Below are 16,523 nucleotides of genomic sequence, written 5' to 3'. Positions count from 1 at the left end.
ATGGAATATTAGATAATAATCTTATTGTGTAAATACTTAAAGGGGGGGGGGCGTTCATGAAATTGACGGAAAATGTTAATTTTCAATTAATTTTTTTCCCATTTATTAGTAGAACACATGGACAATGGTAAAATCACATCCGAAGGGTTTGAAAAATAATTAAATGTGTGACGCAACCTTCGTGCTATGCCCCTTTTTTGAAGAAGCTCTTTAATACTAGCTCGGTGAACAACGATTTCGTGAATTACTTTTGAGCAAACTTGCATGGTATAGATTTAGAAAGCTGTGATTTATACTATTTGGTTTTAAAAATAATCTATGACTCTATTCCTTATCTTAGAAACAATAAAAAACCAGCTCCTTTGCTTATAAAGAAAATTTTTTTTGCCTGTGTTACTAACGGAGATTTCCGAGTGTGTTCGATTCTTTTATCACTCAATTACGCCAGAACCTATCCAGTGCAAGCGACATGAGAAATGCAGCATGAGCTTCACATTTCCACATGGTGTCAACAGACGAACATCCCATTCACCATTCGGGCCACATTAGCTGGTGTAAATATCTACGAGTTCAGACGGATAAGAACCCCCACGTTCACAAGGGGAGGATTGCAAACTGTATTCTGGATTTTGTCAAGCCAGCTTACACGTTTCTGGGCGATCCTGAACTCTAATAAAGTTAATTCACGGCAAAACCCAGAATCCAAATGAGTCTCTAAACGATGCCCTAAAACCGTATTTTAATCTGCTATGCTTATCAAAATTGAAAGTTATGATGAGATTGTTATATTTAATAATGAGAACATATGGAGGATGAACTTTATTACAGAAAATGGGGTTTAAGGTAGGAAATTTCACTCGAGACATCTTGAGAAAAACAGATTTACAGTGCCTCACTGCAGCTGAAAAGTCAGTTGAAGAGTTGGTGAAGGGAAGAAGACAGGTAACATGAAACCAGAAGGTAAGCCTTGAAGGGAAAGAGGACCCTGAGTACAAATCTGGGATGACATAAGAAAAAACGTTAGGTTGAGCTTTAAATTGCATTTCCTGAAAATGGCGTTTTTTAAAGTTTACTGTTTTTTCTCAGAATCTATGATAACTAAAATTATGAAATTTAGTACACTTATTTGTATAACCCAATAAATGTTGTCTCAAGAGTAAATTTTGAAATTCTGAATATTAGCTGAGATATGGAGTAAAGTGCATGGAATTTTGCATAAATGTTGTATTATGCTTGCAGAATTATAATTAAAAAATTATTAAAATTTTCCTATTCCACGTACTGAAAAAACTTCTTGGAGAAAGTTTACTACATATAAGGAGATTAAACCTAGATTTTTTTTTTTTTTTAGAAATAACAAGAACTGTTTCTGAGAAGAGGTACGTATATTTTTTTAAATAAAATTTTTATATTCCATGAAGTGTTGATTTTAAGTATAGCATAGTACAAAATTTCATTGTTGTATCTTCAAAATTGTGGATTTCTTCTATCTTTTAAATAGTGTGTGCAAGACGTTTATTGCCGCTGTGATAGGGATTACTATCAATTAACCAGGATACATTTCTTTCGTTAGGCATTTAATTTTACATTAGTTTTCTTCATTGTCTCATCTGAGTGTAGAAATTTGAAGTAAATCGGCCAACAACTTTGAAGTAAATTGGTCGGGTACTTTTCGAGATGCAGCAACCTTTCCCCTTTACAGATTACATACATATACGTTTTAGTCATATAGCGAAATCTTATGTGGTCACTGATCTTCCTCTTGTCTTGAAGATAAAGTGTGCAAAATTTCATCAAGATCGAAATAAAGCTGTAGATTTGTATTAATTACAAACAAACAAGGAAGCAAACAAACATATGGACACACGGAGGGAGGGAGGGAGGGAGGTAGGTATCATTGTTTGGAGCTAGAGTCGCAAAACGACAGCCAGTCAGAGCGATGAGTGCGCCGAAGTGTGTGCATTTAAACTAGCTTTCCCGAGATCATGCTTGTCATACTAAAGTGCACAGTTATTGATTAAATTAGCTGAAGACGAAGGTTTGAGTTGAACGTGTAAAGGTAAACTAACTTTAAATTCCATTCTTGGGTGGCTATATTGGAAGCGAATTTTCTGTTATGCTTACTGGGTAAAACTTTACTATTAATTAAAATTAGCTGAAAGTACCGCAACGCTATCAGTCTCTTGAGATAATTAGCTGTACTGCAGAAACACTGTCGTAAGGCGGACACATGTGGTACTGTAAGGTGCAATGTTGCTAATAATGGAATAAAAGGATTTTCATTTTTGATTGTGAACCCAGACCATGACTAAACTTTCATTCTAACAGGTACAGCAGATTAGTACGGGAAAATTATCATAAAGGTGGGGAAAAATTTGCATCATCTTATTTCACCCCAAATGAATTTTTTATGTGAAGCGCTTACAATTCCTGCTCAAATATTACCACAAAATTGGCATCGTCAAAGAAGGAATTTGCGCATCCTCTCGAAAACTCCTGTCGAGTTGCTAGTGTGAGATTGTCACATACCCGTAATTGTTTTCATAATCTATTCAGCAGTGGCACTAGAACATTCTAATACGAATATTGTGGAAGCGAAGAAAGGCGTGTTATTTCATCTTCACACACATTAAATCATTCACACGGGTAGGGGCATTACCATCTTGGAAGACTTCAAGTTATCCCACAGCTCACCAGTTCGTTTTTGTGTGACTGTAGGGCCCACTGAAAATTCACGACCCTTACGTAACAGTACGTAAGAGTAAGACCGTACCGCTACGAAATGATCCTCCTCACGGCACTTTTATAATACAATGTTAGATTTCTACAGGCGACTTTCCAGACAACGTAGCAACAACGCTTATTTCACACGATATTATTTTACACAATCTTTAGGCAAAACAAATATGTGTACTGAAAATAACGGACATCATCGCTACATTAGCAGCGTTCACCGCCTTTTCTATCATGCTTAGAAACATGGTGCACCTGCGCTGCTTCGCTAATTAATGTGAAACTTTCCGCCATTAGACGAAATCTGACGCTACGTGAATCCAATGTTGCACTTAACTGACTTTAGTATATGGCAATATCCTGCCGCCATGGACATGCCAGGCATGCAATTACTTCGTTAAAGTGAATCGAATGAATGCCTCCATATGGTCATTTGCGAAATAAATTTGGTGTATACACTAATGGGGACACTGGATCTAGGTTTAGGCTTTTCCATTTGGTGTAGTGTCTGCAAAATAGTGTGGGCACTCAGATTCTGCGCTCTCTAGTTGGCGCCAGTGCTTCTCTCTTACTTCAGATACAGACACCACATCTTTTGACTAACAGATTAGAACCCATGTCACAAAAAAACAGTTCATCCTCTGACGCATTGAATCAGAGCACGATATTTAGTTACGGAAAGAACAAGGCGGGCACTTCAAGTTACTTGCTCAAATCGAGAATGAAAACTTCGTGAAGCGTGCTGCGAAAAGGAACTTTCAGACAGAAAATACGTTAAGTATTGGTGGCAGATTATAATGTTCTGTGACGAAGGCAAAACTAATAAATGTAGCGCCTACAGAATCTTTGCAATAATTCACTGCTACGATTTTACATCAAATGTTGTATCTGCCCGGCAGCGTAAGGCACGAAGTGATTGCTGACAACTCAGAAGTGTGTCATTGGACGTGAGCAGCGAATTACGCAATCGTTTCTGGGCGAATTTTCAAACGCTATTTGGGCAAATATCTGACTGGCTCTACATTTGTTTGCCAGAGAACGCGACAACAATTTGCGCAGGTTGTACGACATAACCTAGCATACGTTAGTCGGAAATGGGGTATGAGATTTCAAACTCTAGTATAGGTTTCCTTGCTGTCAAATGTGCTACTCAACTACAAACATAGCTTCTATGTAAACAGAGGCCTCAGCGCGAGATCTCGATTAAGCGGAAAGAGAACAGGAGAAACAACCGTGAAGAAGAAAGTTGCAGAAAAATTACGCAGAGACATAGGGGCAAGAGCAGAATGCATGATGAACTTCTGTCTGTCACGTGAGGCAGTGAATTTCACTTTTTTTTTGCGATGAGTGGCGGTCACTAGAGGCCAGTGAACATTGTCACACTCGGCACTGTCTGGGAATTGCAGTGGCTGCACTTCTCTTCATCGGCAATAATCGCTTCTTTCCTTAGAGAGAGAGAGAGAGAGAGAGAGAGAGAGAGAGAGAGAGAGAGAGAGAGAGAGAGAGCGTACACACGAACAAATGGGACAGCAGCATTGAGACATAGCACTCATTTTGGTATCTCGTTTACCTGAAACTGCTGGACGGTTTTGATTTCCGCACGATGGCTTTTCCCTTTAGGAGTATCAATTTCGACGTCTTTTTTAGAAAACCACTTTATTTGAACGAACATTAACGTATCGCATGCCGGCAAGACAAGTGACTAAAGTAAAATTCGGCAGTTTTTGGTTTTTGTCACTGCTCCAACGAGCACGAAAACTTCACATTTGTATCTCGTTATTTTTCTTTTATCAGTTTTGTTGTAGGCTACTTCATGATCCGCCACAGCAGCAACGGTATCACTTCAGCTTTGCTACTGACACTTATGCATGGGTCATTCAAGGAAAGCGACAAATTCGAAGTTGTCAGACTTTTCATGCGTAGGTGATTTGAATGCAATTTTCAGTATCACTGATCATTACAATGTCTGTGTTTATAGTGTCTGCATATAACATTAAAAAGTACTTTCCCCTTGCGTTCCAGAAGGACATAGTTTTGGCCATTACAGCTGTTGTAAATATTCCGAAATTTCGTACGTTGCAGCGCACAAGAAAAAAATGGAAATTTCTGCTATAGGCAATGTTCATATTGAATCCCTCTTCTCGGCGGAAAGTATTCCTATATTACATAAGCCCACTTACGATTCTATGTTTTCGTAAATTGTTTTCCTTGAATCGCAACTAACTGATGTTCCTTGTTAAATTAAGTTTCATAAATTACAATTCTGGATTTTGTATTTTTGTAGTACAATAACTTTGTTTTTCATTTTTTATTTTGTCTAATGGATGTTAGAATGTTGTATTATGTTACAGATAAAAAATATATTATTTGGGGTGGAAAAGTGGTAAAAATATTAGACGAGAGGTCGTAACAAAAACAAAAAATTTAGAAAATCAAGGAAAATGACAACTCAAAGAATTAATAATTACCTGATAACACCCCACATTCGAGTACAGCTTTACATGTCCATTTTACTCTTGTATAGACTATAATCGAATTTACTGCCGAAACTACTTACTTGAAATTTAAAGGACGCTTTTATTATTTCAGTAGAAGCTTTACAGAATTATTTAAGTCGATTTTTCTCAAGCACTGCATTTTTTAGTTGTGTTACTGTTCTAGCTAGGATGCGATATGTTGACTTCTGGAATTATTACAGTTGTCCGCGAGCAGTTGCGTGGTCCAGAGCTGTTTGAAACATGAGACACGAAGCGTGGCGCTTATTCGGGACTATGAACGTGGCTGCCTTACTACAAATTGAAGTATTTATTCCGGCTGTCCCAGGAGGAGTGGTCAGTATTCATGGGTGAGACAGAAACGATCGTTGGAAGAATGAACATGGATTCTAAACCGCATACCTTGAGAACTGCGAACACTACTTCGTTTTGCGATACTGTGAAACAAATTTCTTCTACTGCAGGGTCTTTGCGTTCCATATTTTATGATGTGGTCGTATGGACCAAAATAAGAAAAAAAATGTACAGTAAACATGGCCTCTAAAGTGCGCACTTTAAGAGTTATGAGCACTTACTCATCTTCGCTGCTGTGAAACACATCTCTTGCACTGAACGAGTACTCCTCAGGTATACATTTTAGAGCCCATCTTTACAAGACTCTTTTGCTTCGAATGATCGTTCCTGTCATATCCCTGAATACTGACCATTCCTCCGGGGAAACACTACGCATAGACAGCAGCAGTTGGGACACAGTGTTGGTGCAGACAGTGGAACTAGTCATCCAAAGCACGTCCTTGACAAGATATGACCTGCCTCTTAGAGTACTTTACTTCAAGAAAATTGTGACGCTGTAGTGGACGTTTCTTATTTCATTGCTTTCAAAAAAACTAGTTGCCAAGTTTTAATGGTCCATTCATTTCATTTCTTAGTGAAGTTTCGAATGCAGTACTGAATTTAAGTGGGACTTACCGATGCCATTATTTGTTTACATTGATTTAATTGCGACCAAAGGGTATTTACACATTACTCGCTGGATTCTTAGATAGGTGTTTTTAGTTTATTCGCCCATTTCTACATTTGTCGCTCGAGAACCTCATTTCATCAACGTGTACAAAGAGAACTCTCCAACTTGAGCCGAACAGTTAAAAAAAGATCGTCACTTGACTTCCAGGCGAGCCATTCACGGTGAGTCAAATCCTCGTCCATAAAAATGCTGAAACTCCTCTCAATTGCAAAGGTGAATAACGTGAAAATTATGGATGCCAAATGCCGGACTATCTGGCCGCGCCAGTCCGTCTAACGCATGTGATACTTCACTTGCAGCTCCATCTTCGACGGACGACACGAGACCAATCGACGCCATAGAACCCCCGTGCGAGCGAGTCAAGAGGACGCTGATAGATTGTGGACATAAACCCAATGGTCTGGTTCGGGGTCCAGAAGTTTATTCATCGGCTTAACAGAGTAAACTCAATGTTTCATTCAAATTAACACCGCCAAGATCATCGCAGTTTTTTGATATCATTACTGACACAGACTCCATTTACAGATAAAATCCTGCAACAGTGCATCAAACACTTCATAGAGTCGCGTGCGTTTAATGTTAAATACGAAATGCAAACCGATAATCCCCGAGGTAGGCTTCTACCAGTTTTTCCATTCGTTTGTAAAGAATTCGTTTAGTATTTTGCAGCCGTGACTTATTAAACTGATAGTTTGATAATTTTCACACCTGTCAACACCTCCTTTCTGTGGGTTCAAATCAAATGGCTCTGAGCACTATGGGACTTAACATCTGTGATCATCAGTCCCCAAGAACTTAGGTTAGTTAGGTTTAAGTAGTTCTAAGGACATCACACACATCCATGCCCGAGGCAGGATTCGAACCTGCGACCGTATTGGTCACGCGGTTCCAGACTGAAGCGCCTAGACCCGCACGGCCACACCGGCCGGCACTTTCTGTGGGATTGGCATTATTATATTCTTCTTGAAGTCTGAGGGTATTTCGCTTATCTCATACATCTTGCTCACCAGATGGTAGAGTAGTTGTAATGGAATGTTGTCAACTCCAGGGGCCTTGTTTCGACTTAGGTCTTTTAGTGCCATGTCAAACTCTTCACGCAGCATCATATCACCCGTTCCATCTGTACAAAGAAGAAGAAAAAATCCGGGGCGGGATGGGGGGGGGGGGGGGGAGGGGTTAGATCAGGTGATCGGGAGAGGACGCAAATTTTTTGACATTATTCGGTCACCGAAGAAACTGGTTATTAGTTGTATGGAGGTTTTAGACGTGTGACACGTGGCTGAATCTTGTTGGAAATAATATTCTGCGAGTTCGCCGGCGTCCAGGTGCTCCACAAATTTATTGAAGATGCCCATATAAACTGTAGTGGCTACGGTCGTATCAGAAGAAAATTGTGCCAACAATCTCGGAAGTTGACACCGCGTAGCACACTCCAGCCTTTTCTTCATGCGGTGGTCTTTCTTAGTTAATATGTCCGAAAGGACACTACGCCTTCATATATAACTGATTCGCCTGGGTGGGCAACGAATCGACCTCCTTCAGTGCGGATGCACAAGCACATTTGATCTCCTGCGGCAATCTCCGAGTAGCTAGCATGGGAGACATAGATGATGCTGCGGACAGATGGCGCTACGTGGAAATGAGAGTCGGCCGAGAAGTGTGCGAGATAGATCGTACATTTGGAATATACACTGCCTGCGGGTGGCGCAAGTGATTAACGCAACTTCCTAGTCAACAGGAGATCCTGTGTTCGAATCCCGGCCCGGCACACAATTTCACTCGTCGCCGCAGTCCCGATGCCAATGAAATCGCTAGTCACTTTCCTTTCCTTTCTCCCCTCTCCATCTTCAATTTACATAAGATAAATGCATGTCTTCCTGCATGTTTTCACAGTACAAACCCGCTCTGAAAGTGTGTACCAGCTGTTTCTGCCACCTAAAGACTGTAAACGAATCACTAATTTGATTGTTCGCGCGTGATGAACTACACACGCTCTCAGACTAACTCTGTAAACCAAGTTATGGAGAGAATGTATGGGCGATGAATAAGAAACACCTGAAGCCATGGGCAATAAGCATTCTTTTCTCACGACCTGCGTCTTGCAACGCTTTCATCATGTGCTCTCTGTGAGGTCGCGATGTGGATTTCTTTCCAGCGCTTTGACATGTGCCATATGAAATGCCCGTCTCATCGCTCATTCGACGAAACGATTTGCTTGTAGCGTTTTCCAAGCGTCTTCCAACATTATCAGTAACCTCTGCACTCAGTGATGGTCTATGTTTACCCATGTCACTGTTCAGTACTCCAGTTGTCTCCAGCTTCCCTGCAATCGACGAAATCGTTGCGTTTGTTGGAACATCGCGCACGTTGAATTATCTACGTAATGCCCGTTGTGTTGTAACCATTGAGTGTCTCCCTATGTGTTTTCACAGTACAAATCCGCTCTCAAAGCGTGTACGACATGTTTCATCCAGCTAAAGACTGTAAACGAATCACTAATTTGCTTGTTCGCGCGTCACAAACTACACACTCTGCCCCGGGTTGGAAGCCACACTGGGCGACTTGTGTGTCGATGATGATGTGGACAACACAACACTCAGTCCACCGACAGAAAATCGGCAACCCGGCCGGGAATCGAACTCGGGCCCGCGGTATTATAGGCAAACACGTTACTACTCACCTAAGCAAGCGGGCCCAAGACTTCACAAACCGTGACCGACGAGGCTACGAACGAACCAACGCACGCCGAGCAAGAGCTGCATTATAACGGACAAAGAACCTCATGCGCAGAAACAACAATTAACCTGCCAAGAACGAGCGATACTTTTGAATCTCCCATTCAAACAACTTTCTACGAAGTTTCGGAGGAAATGATGACCCATTGAAGTACACTGAAGAGCCAAAGAAGCTGGTACAACTGCCTAATATCGTTTAGGACCTCCGCGAGCACGCAGAAGTGCCGCAACATGACGTGGCATGGACTCGACTAATGTCTGAAGTAGTGCTGGAGGGAACTGACACCATCAATCCTGCAGAGCTCTCCATAGACCCGTAAGAGTAGCACGGATTGGCGATCTCTTATGAACAGCACGTTGCAAGGCATCCCAGATATGCTCAATAATGTTCCTGCTTGGTGGCCAGCGGAAGTGTTTAAACTCAGAACACTATTCCAAGAGCCACTCTGTAGCAATTATGGACATAAACGGGGTCGCATTGTTCTGCTGGAATTGCCCAAGTCCAACGGAATGCACAACGGACATGAATGGATGCAGGTGGTCAGACAGGATGCTTACGTACGTGACACCTGTCAGCGTCTCTAGACGTATCAGGAGACCCACATCACTCCAAATGCACACGCCCCCCATCATTGCAGAGCCTCCACCAGTTTGTACAGTTCTCTGCCGACATTTAGAGTCCATGGATTAGTGAAGTTGTCTCCATACTCGTAACGTCCATCCGCTCGTAACAATTTGAAATGAGACTCGTCCGACCAGGCAACATGTTTCCAGCCATCAACAGTCCAATGTCGGTGTTGACGGGCCCAGGCGATGTGTAAAGCTTTGTGTCGTGCAGTGATCAAGGGTACAAGAGTGGACCTTCGGCTCAGAGAGCCCATATCGATGATGTTTTGTTGAATGGATCGCACCCTGACACTTACTGATGGTCTAGCATTGAAATCTGCAACAATTTGTGGAAGGGTGCACTTCTGTCGCGTTGAACGATTCTCTACAGTCGCCGTTAGTCCCGTTCTTTTCCGGAAGTAGCGATGTCGGAGATTCGAGGTTTTAACCGGACTCCTAATATTCACGTTACAGTCGTGAGAGGGTCGTACGGGAAATCACCACTTCATGGCTGCCTCGGAGACGCTGAGTTCCATCGCTCGTGCGCCGACTGTAGCACCACGTTCAAATTCGCTTAAATCTTGATGACCCTCCATTGCAGTAGAGTAACCGATCCAACAACTGCGCCAGACACATGATGTCGTATATAGGCGTCACGGACCGCAGCGCCGTATTCTGCCTTTTTACATATTCTGTATTTGAATACGCATGCCTATACCAGTTCCTTTGTCGCTTCAGTGTAGTTCGGGGCTATGTGGATCGCCCTGCACAGTTTTCTACCATAACTAATGCGCCAGTGAACAGGAACACACCTTCTACTGAGCGTCCAAACATGTGTCGCTTTTAACCCAACACCTAATGGCTCTGGGCTCTGCAGTGCCAGTCTCTTAGGCGCACATCAAACCCTAACACCAGGGATCGCGTGTCGCCTGTCTCGAGGTCAGCCCGTCCACAGCAGCCGCCTGCTGAGCCTTCTGCCGCCTAGCCGCTTGTCTGGAAGGGCCGACCACACACCAAGAACTGGCCCTGCCACGTTATCAGATGTCGCCTTTGTTCGCAGCTTATCGCTCGCTTTTAATAGTAATGCACTTTTCTGTGAGCAGTATTTATGCAACCAGTCGAAGCACGAGCCACCAAGATTCAGGTCAAGCCGAACGACACAGAGTGCTATGACTATTTACTATTTTTTTCCGGTTACCATCACTTCTGAAATTTACAATCCTGGCCATTAAAATTGCTACACCACGAAGATGACGTGCTGTAACGCGAAGTTTAACCGACAGGAAGAAGATGCTGTGATATGCAAATGATTAGCTTTTCAGAGCATTCACACAAGTTTGCCGCCAGTGGCGACACCTACCGATTTCTCATACACAAGGAGCAGTTGACTGGTGTTGCCTGGTGAAACCTTGTTGTGATGCCTCGTGTAAGGGGGAGATATGCGTACCATCACGTTTCCGACATTAATAAATGTCAGATTGTAGCCTATCGCGATTGCGGTTTATAGTATCGCGACAATGCTGCTCGCGTTGGTCGAGATCCAATGAATGTTAGCAGAATATGGAATCGGCGGGTTCAGGAGGGTAATAAGAAACGCCGTGCTGGATCCAAACGGCCTCGTATCACTAGCAGTCGAGATGACAGGCATCTTATCCGCATGGCTGTAACGGATCGTGGAGCCACATCTCGATTCCTGAGTAAACAGATAGGGACTCTTGCAAGACAACAACCATCTGCACGGACAGTTCGACGACGTTTGCAGCAGCATTGACTATTAGCTAGGAGGCAATGGCTGCGGTTACCCTTGACGCTGCATCACAGACAGGAGCGCCTGCGATGGTGTACTCAACGACGAACCTGGGTGCACGAATGGCAAAGCGTTATTTTTTTCAGAAGAATCCAGGTTCTGTTTACAGAATCATGATTGTCGCATCCGAGTTTGGCAACATCGCGGTGAACGCACATTGGAAGCGTGTATTCGTCATCGCTATACTGGCGTATCACCCGGCGTGACGGTGGAGGGTACCATTGGTTACACGTCTCGGTCACCTCTTGTGCGCATTGACGGCACAGTGGACGTTACATTTCAGATGTGTTACGACCCGTGGCTCTACCCTTCATTCGATCCCTGCGAAACCACACATTTCAGCAGGATAATGGACGACCGCATGTTGCAGGTCCTGTACGGGCCTTTCTGGATACAGAAAAAATGGTCGATTCCTACCCTGGTCAGCACATCTAGAGATCTCTCACCAATTGAAAACGTCTGGTATATGGGGGCCGAGGAACTGGCTCGTCACAATACGCCAGTCACTACTCTTGATGGACCGTGGTATCGTGTTGAAGCTTCAGGGGGCGCTGTACCTGTACACGCCACCCAAGCTCTTTTTGACTCAATGCCCAGGCGTATGAAAGCCATTATTACGGCCAGAGGTGGTTGTTCTGGGTACTGCTTTCTCAGGATCTATGCACCCAAATTGCGTGAAAATTTAATCACATGTCAGTTCTAGTGTAATATATTTGTCCAATGAATACCCGTTTATCATCTGCATTTCTTCTTGGTGTAGCAGTTTTACTGGCCAGTAGTGTAGTTTTTGCCCATTACATTGCAATTCAGAAGCCATAACACGCACCTCAGTGAAACAGTATGTGCTTCTCATGGCTGTTTCATATACTCATTGTCACCGGTGGTGTCGAGCTTCTAAAATTTATGTCACTGTGAAAAGTATTGATGTCTCGCGGTGTGCATCGCGTAAAGTAATTTTACTGGCAGGAATCCCGTGTGATCTCATGTGAGGAAGGCTACCTCAACCTTGCGTGTTTTATTTTACATACCACGTGTGACCCTCTAAGCTCCGTGGTTATATCACTAAATCATTTTCCACAGAGCTCTGTATGAGAGACAAGTTCTTTTTTCTCGTATCGTTTCCAAAAACGGAATGCACAGTGAGAAAGGGCAGAACACTTTCCCACGGTGGTGCTCTTTAACAAGTCGCCTGATGGGAGGCCCGTGCGAAAATCCTTGCCAGAGCCTGAGAACGTCAAAATTGCCCTTCCTGCCGGTGACTGCTGTCCTCTGGCACACTTGAAGGGCATGAGGACAGGCGACACCACAGCCCTGTGGGAATCTACGACCTGAACGTCTGCTGTTCAGGAGATTCACAACGAGCCTAGATATTCCTGTGAGTACGTTATCGCTCATTTTGGTTTCAGAGAAACGGGAAACAAGTTATTGCGTAGACCCAAAGGCAGGTGAAATTTTGGCGAAGTTACGGCAAAGTCAGACACGTACTATCAATTTAACACCATCAGTTTGTTGGACTGTGAGCTGTTGTGTGACAAATACCACTAGAAAAATGTACTACAGTAACGACGAAAAGTTTTAATTCTACTTGCTTTGAAATCCAAGTGTACGTCCAACCGATTTAAGCCATATATACCTCCAGTGTTGGAATTATATAGGGTAGCCGGAAAGTCTGAAAAAGTTGTAAGGGCTCTGTAGGGTAGGTTGTGCTGGAAATTAATTATTGAAGAAAAATTACATACATTTCGTAATTTCCGAGTTAATTAACATTGAAGTTAACGAATTAGGCAGATGCGCGCCATAATTCACGCGGCCTGCCCGATACAATCAGTGTCAGCTATTCTCATAGCGTAGAGGATGGCCCAGGAGGCTGCTCAGCCTTTGGCTCGGATTCGGTCCTTGCTATCGTCACACGTTAGATTTTTGTATAGCTCTCTTGTTCGGTTTCTGGAAATCGACCCAGGACACGTTTGGAGATGCCATATCTGGCGGGCCGCTTGAATTTGCATGGACAACGGCCTGATTGGCTAACTTCAATGCTAATTAACCCTAAAGCGGCGCGACGAATCTGATATTTTTATTGATAATTATTCCTCTGCATAACCTACTGTGGAATACCGTTTTACTAGTTTTTCAAACCGTTTCTGACCAATCTGTAGACCTTATTTTCGGATACCGTCAAATATTACATCTTTTCGCCAGTAACACACGAGATTTTGGGACAGAATTGACTGCCTTAAGAAATCATTGATTGTGCCAACACAGGATGTTTAACAACTGAAGTGACTCCTGGAAACTTGCACAAATCAGCTTTTAACATTCACTGCATTTTCTTTGTTGCATTGAGGCGTGGACGCTGAAACCAACCAAATGCCGTACGTAATTCAGGTGGCCAAGTTACGGATATCAGCCACTAACGCAACTCGTTTAATCAGAATAAGTCTCACTCTTGCCTTAAGTGAATCATTCATCATCTCATGGTACCAGTTATAGTTCTCTTAATAAAGTAAAAAGTGGAAGTAAGACCACTTGCAACGCACCCCTTGCCTCTCCTTATCTAAATATAAAATCTTTAGTATCAGAAACAATTTTTTAAATTTTATTGGATTGTCGACTGGAGACTACTGTGTGATTTCTATTCGTCTCGGTTTACCATATACACAGTATTCTAACTTGCTCTGTGCATAGCGAGCAAGCTTACATTCAGTAGCATGGCTAACAATGACATCCAGTTAATTGAAAATTTTGTGTTCATCTACTGCTTACGAAAGGGTCAAGAGGCGTACAAAATGAACACGAGACACAAAAGCACTGATGACGTCAAAGATGAATATGTAGAGCACGTTTGACTGAAAAAAAAAACAACAGAAATTTAGTTGCAGAAGAACACATTCTTATCAATATGATAAACAGATTTCAGGGACAACTGATGAACGGTTGCGAATATTAAAAAAATAATTTCATTCTGGTAATGGAAATATCAACGTTTTTTCACTTTTACAAAAGCCATAATGTACTTAATTTTGAGAACCGAGTTGTGACGACAGGAGTTGCGCCGACAGGCTGTTCATCAATATAATTAACAGCGCTACACATCATCGTCCATTTGGGGTAGTTCATACATTTATAGATGAGAAACACACAGAACTCACAATAATTACCACACAAGCTATATCTACATCTGGCAGCTATTACTCAAGGTGGTACAGGCAGTCAAAATCGGTAAGCTAACTGAATAAATATGGGAGAAAGTGGAGAACAACTGCACAAAAACTACGTAAACATCACTTCTAATTAGATTGTTGTAAGCTACGTCCACAGTTCTTTGACTCTAAATGATCACTATCAGATCTCCCGACCCACCTCTCAACGAAAATTGAGCTTGCTGCTTGCCGTCAAATACAGTACACAAAGATATTACGTACGAGCTACCTACCATGAGAGCTTAACACAAAGAAGGCTTCAATTCACTGATGTATGAGTACTGAAGCCTGAAAGAAATGTACTGTAGAACACCTGGACGACTTTACTCCATATGTCAGTTAGTGAAATATTACGTCAGCAAACCAACCTGTAGTACGGCAAGGGGAGATTTCTTCGTCGTTAATTAGAATGAAATTCTGCATTTACCATGGTTGTACATAACGCAAAAACAACGTTCGCCAAGTGTCAACTTGACCTGCAGATTATTGTTACTTGTATGGATTACTAAAATAGACCTCCCTGTGTTCCGTTGAGACGGATAAATTGTAACAGAGTGCATCATAAAACCCTTTGTTTAGAACGACTTATAATCGACGGAGACTGTCTAAAGTTGGCGAAGATTTATTAGAAGAGCGTGGCTTCTTTTTCGACAGTTAATAAATCGAATTAGGTCATCCACGTGGAGGACGTCCCAAAACCACAGCTAGAAATGAGAACACCGAGAAAGTGGACAATAATCTACTGACCTATTAAAGGAGTAAGGCATCGCTGACATCACAGTCATAGAAAAGAAATGGTGAAGTAGATTTTTACATAAAGAAATAACTGAGAAAAATTGTTCTACATGGGTGCCGCATGGATTGAGTGCTGTCCGTTGGCAAATGTGAAAACGAACATCTCCTCAATGTTCTCGCTATTTTATGAAAAATATCACTAATATGGGGACTTTTTACTGAAAACGAGATGTGAATGCACTGATTAAAGCAAGAGACGAAATAACTATTACAATAGTTCTAAAACGCACTACAAACATGGAAAAACTTTACACATATTGCATTCATTTTTCTAACACGCTAATAGACCAAAGGATTTTTTCCTTGCTCTCGTAAGTGCCGTGGTGCTAAAAAAGCATCTGCAAGACAGAAAACATGTCACCATGATACAGAGACCCTGAATGTATTCGAAGAGCAGTTCTTCTAAGACAACTCCCAACGGTTAGCAGTTAGTGAAACCGACCAACATTCCTTGCAGTATATACGAGTAGCAGATTGTAAGCAGAGATATAGCAGCCACCTACCCATACGTGGCCCTCACTGTAGCACAAGGTAAGAATTTTCCAATAACCTGACTACTAACAATACTTATGCATCCATTATAGACTGAGTCTATGACAATTCACGTACTAATTCGGCATTCATTTTGGACTATTTCTAGGCTCTAGGCCAGTGGCTTGAATGTATTTCCTTTAACACACCACTGCATTGTATTCCAACACGATACTTCGCACGTACGCACGTATCATGGTGGGCAAGCAGTCTTCGGAACACGGCAGACTTGCCACCAATTCGACGTACAGTCCTTCAGGAACTGAGCTGACAAAGTCTTCCCGTACGCAGCAACAATTTGCAGTGTACAGTGGATCCAATGAACGTATTAAACACATACCCGCATCGATTGTGTTTGTGAACGTTCTTACAACGTGAGTCTATCTCATCATCTGTTTGTGTCTCTCTAAAAGCAAGAACACCGAGGGCCGCATGCTGTTTTCTCAACTACGTAACTGGCATTCACGTTAGAGATATGGGGCCATTAACCAAACGACACACACACACACACACACACACACACACAAAATTGCTGCTGCCGCGCTCTAACCAGTAGCACTTTGTTATTCCCAAACGTCCAGATGGCCTCTTCGATAC

General features: G+C 42.4%; 1 protein-coding gene across 1 annotated transcript in view; it reads right to left on the bottom strand.

The window, feature by feature from the left end:
• The window catches only part of LOC126330168 (protein FAM43A), a 592,769-nt gene that overhangs the window by 479,417 nt on the left and 96,829 nt on the right, over positions 1-16,523 (bottom strand). The gene's annotated exons all lie outside the window — the stretch shown is intronic.

This window comes from Schistocerca gregaria, chromosome 2, assembly GCF_023897955.1.
Source record: "Schistocerca gregaria isolate iqSchGreg1 chromosome 2, iqSchGreg1.2, whole genome shotgun sequence".
NCBI classification, from domain to species: Eukaryota; Metazoa; Arthropoda; class Insecta; order Orthoptera; family Acrididae; genus Schistocerca; species Schistocerca gregaria.
The sequence above is the reverse complement of the archived record's forward strand: the minus strand, read 5'-3'. Positions and strand labels throughout refer to the sequence as shown.